This window comes from Delphinapterus leucas, chromosome X (assembly GCF_059928025.1).
Source record: "Delphinapterus leucas isolate spDelLeu-1000000601 "Yukka" chromosome X, BTC_Dleu_Yukka2, whole genome shotgun sequence".
In the NCBI taxonomy this organism is placed as follows: domain Eukaryota; kingdom Metazoa; phylum Chordata; class Mammalia; order Artiodactyla; family Monodontidae; genus Delphinapterus; species Delphinapterus leucas.
In genome coordinates, this window is record NC_143150.1 from 105960251 (window position 1) to 105966250 (window position 6000).

The following is a 6000-nucleotide window of genomic DNA, read 5'->3' on the forward strand; positions in this document are numbered from 1 at the left end:
TTTATGGAAATAACAGTTCCATGAAGACTAAAAAAATCCCTCGAGTAGGAGACATTTGCAGTCTGTTTACATTGTTTTATGCCATTTGACCCCTCATGGGGGGGGCAGTAATATCATTATTTCCATGTTACAGATGAGGTCCTGATGCTTAAGTAGCAGAGTTCAGATCTGAGTCCAGACCTTCTGACTCCAAATCCAGGGCTCCTTCCCTTGGGCCTTACTCACTGCTTCAAACTGTTTAGTCAACATACATCTGAGGACCAAAAGCAGGGGTGAAAAGCCTTGTCAATGAAACTCAGTAATGAAAGAAAAAAGCAACCAGGTAAAGGCTGGTTTCCTCAAAAGGAAATATGGAGCTGGAAATCCAATTAGAGAAAACTGTGGAGAGATTTTCAGACTACAAAAGGGATTAATGAAGGAATAAAATTAGTCAACCAAAAGGGTCAAGGTTTAGAAACAATACATTGGGGTCGAGAAAAGATATGTCTGGGATCTGGGAAACTAAGAGAGGGCGGAGAATTAGGAAAGAATGCAGCTAAAGTGAATGGACACGGTGAAGGAAGAGACTCATCCGGAACAATATGAAAATAAGCTGGAGCCAGAGCCTCGCGTGGACCAGTAGGAGTATCCAGACAGGCAGAAGGAGAGGTAAATAAAGGAACGCTCCTAAATGGCAAATCACTATTAAACAAAGAAGATGATAGACACAAAAAGACGGCCATGAGAACCGAAACCTAAATTCAGAACAATAGATTTGGTTTTGTACATTGTTTTCCACAGGGGCAAAATTCTATTTTCCTTTCTTTGGGCTTATTTTCTTCCCACTTTGCCTCCCTCCGAGCTCTCCAAAAGGGAAATGCAGAGGGTGTGAAGGGGATGAAAAGTCAAGCTGCATATTTTTAATGTGTTTCCAAATGCCACTGAGAAAGCTACTGCAGACTACTTGGTATGTAACATATATTTTAAAACTGCTAAACCGTGATAGTCATGATGAGAGCACAAGCTGGCATCGGTGGGGTAGGACCATGACTCAGATTTGAAAAAAAAAGAATTAAATACCGGCAGTTTGCTGCTCACACACTTGATCTTGTAGAGCATGATGAGTCCATATTTAAAACTAGATCATGTTTTTTGAAATTGATATATTGAAAAAGAACTTTTAGACCTTTGGATTAAAAAAATACCCTATAACTAAAGTACAGTATTATCGGGCTTCCCTGGTGGCGCAGTGGTTAAGAATCTGCCTGCCAATGCAGGGGACACGGGTTCGAGCCCTGGTCCGGGAAGATCCCACGTGCCGCGGAGCAACTAAGTCCGTGTGCCACAGCTACTGAGCCTGCGCTCTAGAGCCCGCGAGCCACAACTGCTGAAGCCCGTGCGCCTAGAGCCTGTGCTCCGCAACAAGAGAAGCCACCGCGATGAGAAGCCCGCGCACCGCAACAAAGAGTAGCCCCCGCTCGCCTCAACTAGAGAAAGCCCACGCGCAGCATCGAAGACGCAACCCAGCCAAAAATAAATACATACATAAATAATTTTTTTTTAAGTTTAAAATAAATAAAGTACAGCATTATCATGTATATTAGAATGAGGAGGACAGCGCTTTTGAACCTGCCTCAGCATATCATCCAAACATACACAGACTGCCACAGAGATATACTTATGCTTGGAATCGGGCAACTTGATTTGCCCTTGGCCACTCCATCAAATATGTGCTCTAGAAGCAGCTTCTCCCTAGGGAGCAATGTCCTCAAAAAACGTCCAGAACAAAGTGACTTCTCTCTGACATTGACATCGGGAATTTTCTCCACAGAGAAAAGGTGAGTGTAGATACAAAATGGATAGAGGAGGGAGAAGGGAGCGGAACGAATAGGAGAGAAGCTGTTCCGTGACTGAAAAATGTTACTAGCTACGGAACCTTCTTTCAACCCGCTAAAGCGTCAGTTTTCTTAGCTGTTAAATGGGGTAAGGATAGTACTTGTCTTAGGGGTGTGGTAAGAACTGAATGGCATAACACATGCAAAGCAGTTAATGCACTGCCTAGCGTTACATAGATTAAATGCTCAATAAGGATTAGATATTACAATTTTTTACCATCCCTGTGCGTCTACTTTTGCCTTCATTCATTCTTTACTTTTCAACAAATGTTTGTTGAATGCCTGCTACATGGCACGCACTGTGCTGGGTACTGGGGATGCGGATCTGTGTAAGTCCGACGTCTCTCTGCCCCCTCCCCCCGTAGACCTTCCAGTGTAGTAGAGAAGACATAATATGAAAATTAACTATTCAATTAATTATTAAATTACATCTATGATAGATGCTATGAAAGAGAAGTCCCGGATGCCAGGAGAGAGTATAATGGGGGACCTGAGCTAATCTAGGTCTTACTTCCTTCAGGAAGTAAGTCTTGAGCTAAGTTCTGAAGGATGAGTAAAAATTAACTAGAAAGGGTGGGGGCGTAGTTTGACGTGAGAGGGGAAGACGGAAGAGCATTTCAAATAAAGGGAACAGCATTCACCACGGCTCAGAGGCGGGATTTACAGAAAGTAGATAACCGATAGAGCTTTTATTACCTTCTCTACGCATGGCCTTATTTTAGTGGAAGCAAATGAACCTAACTGGTAACCCCAGTCATTTACTTCTTGCTGGAAGAAACAGCCAGAGCAAATCAGAATGAGACCTTTGTTGGCCCATCCTAAATCCAGAACTCTGTTTCGTCAGAGGGAAAGAAGCGACGAAAGTCCACTCTAGAACCCCAAACCTGACTCTATTCTGTGGGTTAAAATATACGTAGAGGTCTATAATTCAGTTTTACACATAGTTTTGCATCGTGTCTGAAGGTTCGGAGATGAGAATCGTATACACGGAAGTGTTCCACTGACTACTGAAACATCTTTCATGCAGAAGAGAATCAAAATAATAAACGGGGTGTGCGCCAAGCCTGCCCCGTGCTGGTAGAGTTAATGCTGCTAGGATGTTTATATTATAGACTTCATCTTGAAGGCTGTAAGATTTGGTCATAAAAACTCTTCCCAGCTGAAATGTGGCATATAAATAAGGTCTCCGCTTAAGGGCTGAATCGCTCTGTGGCTCTTTTAAGCTGTCCTTTCACTGGATACAACTCTGGGTGACTTTTTAAAACTGTTTGACGCCACCATCCACTTTTAACCCTTCATGCTTAGGAAAGGTGCCCTTATCGTGGCTGCCTAGAACTTTGAAGCGGGCAGAAAATTAGACATTTCTGTAATGTAGCCAGAAAATCAGACATTTGTATAATGAGAAGAAAATTATATTGTGATCAGAGAATAATTTCAACACAAAATTCCTTTTAAAAAATGTATTCCCACTCTAGTCTTTAGGATGTTAAAGCTCTGATGATAACGTGACATACAGCCAGCCCAAGAAAGAAAAACCACAGCCTAGTAACTGTCTTAAGAAAAATTCAGTATCAATCATGAGTCTCTTCGAAATCTAGGGTTTATCCAATTAATTCAAGATGAAAACCCATGTGAGGACCCTGTGAGAAAGCTATGAGCCAGAAAGGGAGCTTTCACCAGAATGTGACTATGCTGGTACCTTGATCTTGGACTTCCCAGCCTCCAGAACCATGAAAAGTAAATTTCTGTTGTTTATAAGCTACTCATACTGTCCTATTTTGTTACAGCAGCCCAAACAGACTAAGACACTCAACATAATGCCCTTAAAATCCATCCAAGTTGTTGTGTGTATCAATAGTTCCTTCCTTTTTATTGCTGAGCAGTGTTCCAAGGTATTAATACACCATAATTTGTTCAACTATTGACTTGCTGAAGGACATGTGGGTTGTTTCTAGTTTTGGGCTACTACAAATAAAGTGTCTATGAATATTCATGTATAGGTTTTTGCATAAACACAAGTTTTCATTTTTCTAAGATAAATGCCCAGGTATGTAGTGACTGCTCAGTTGTACGCTAAGTGTATGTTTAACTTTTTAAACGAAACTGCCATACTGCTTTCCAAGTGATTGTACCATTTCACATTTCTACCAGCAACGTATGAAAGATTCAGTATCTCTGTGTCCTTGCCAGAATATGGTATTTTCAGTAATCTTTATTTTAGCCATTCTAATGTAGTGGTATCTCATCATGAATTTCATTTGCATTTCCCTAATGGCTGGCAATGTTGAATAACCTATCATGTGTTTTTTTGCCACCCATACATCTTTTTTGGTGAAGTTTCTTTCAAGTCTTTTGCCCATTTTCTAATTGGACTTTTTGCCTTTTTTTTTTTTTTTTTTTAGATGTTGAGTTTTGAGAGTTCTTTATATATTCTGGATATGAGTCTTTTGTTGGATATGTGATCTGCAAATATTTTCTGCCAGTCATCGGCTTGTCTTTCCATCCTCATAACAGAGTCTTGTGCAAAGCAAAAGTTTTTAATCTGCTGAAGTCCAATGTGTCCTTTTTTTCTTTTGTGGGGTGTACTTTTGGTACCATATAGGGACTGAAGTTTTCTTCAGTGGGTTGAAATGCTACCATTAGTGACAATTGATACCATGTATTATGCACTTCCCAGGGGCTGGGAACTGTGCTGAGCCCTTTATAAACATTAGCTACTTTCATCTTTACCTCAGCCCTATGAGGTCCACACGATGAGCTGCATTTTTACAAATGAGGTGACTGAATCTTAGCAAGGTCAGTCACTTGCCAAAGCTCCCATAGCAAGTAAGCAGTCAAGTCAGGCTTCCAACTCAGGTACGCCTGACTCCAAACTGCGGTGTATAATGAGGAATTAAGGGGAAAATGCTTAGGGAATGTTAACAGAGAGAGAATTTCCTTAGGATTTGGAGAGCAATAGAGGAGGTGGCAGGGACCCTAAGGCAATGACTGGACTTAACCCATCCAGCAAAAAGGTGCAAAGAAGCAGCTCCTAGGAAGCACCAGTTTAAAAAGTTAAGTTAGGGCTTCCCTGGTGGCGCAGTGGTTGGGAGTCCGCCTGCCGATGCAGGGGACACGGGTTCGTGCCCCGGTCCGGGAAGATCCCACATGCCGCGGAGCGGCTGGGCCCGTGAGCCATGGCCGCTGGGCCTGCGCGTCTGGGCCTGCGCGACTGGAGCCTGTGCTCCGCAACGGGAGAGGCCACAACAGTGAGAGGCCCGCGTACCAAAAAAAAAAAACAAAAAAAAACGGTTAAGTTAGTAGTCACCTGGGGTAGAAAACCACCAATGAAGTCCTGATTTCCGTCCAGCATTTTGGCATACGATGAGAATGAACACATTTGTCCTTTCCACATACATAGGTTTTGCTTCACAGGAGATATAAGAAAAGGGTCTTTTGTCCAGCACGAACGAGGAGAATGGAATGCTTTTGCCTCCATCTTGAACTCAGCCTGAAATGACTACCGTGAAGGAATTCCCTGTGGAAGGTAAGTGGCTCCTCTGGAAGCTGTTTGCACATTTTGGTGAAGAGGTTGAGAGAGGAATTAGTAATGGGGGAAGGAAGCAGTCATGGACGGCCCAGCTATAGCACTGTTCCTACACCAAGTAATCTAAAAGCAAGCCAACAGGGCTTCCCTGGTGGCACAGTGGTTGAGAGTCTGCCTGCCAATGCAGCGGACAAGGGTTCGAGCCCTGGTCCAGGAAGATCCCACATGCCGTGCAGCAACTGGGCCCGTGAGCCACAACTACTGAGCCTGTGCGTCTGGAGCCTGCGCTCCGCAGCAAGAGAGGCCGCGACAGTGAGAGGCCCGCGCACCGCTATGAAGAGTGGCCCCCGCTTGCCACAACTAGAGAAAGCCCTCGCACAGAAACGAAGACCCAACACAGCCAAAAATAAAAATAAATAAATAAATAAATTTATAAGAGCAAGCCAACAGACGGTAGCATTTGTCTTAATTCTATTGCGGTGGGGAAGAAACTCTTACAGTATCAACTGAGGGATGTGAAATTAGTTGACCTAGGCTGATCCTAAATAATTGGGAACTTGCCTTGAAATTGAAGATGATTTTGACAGAACAGTGGTTCTC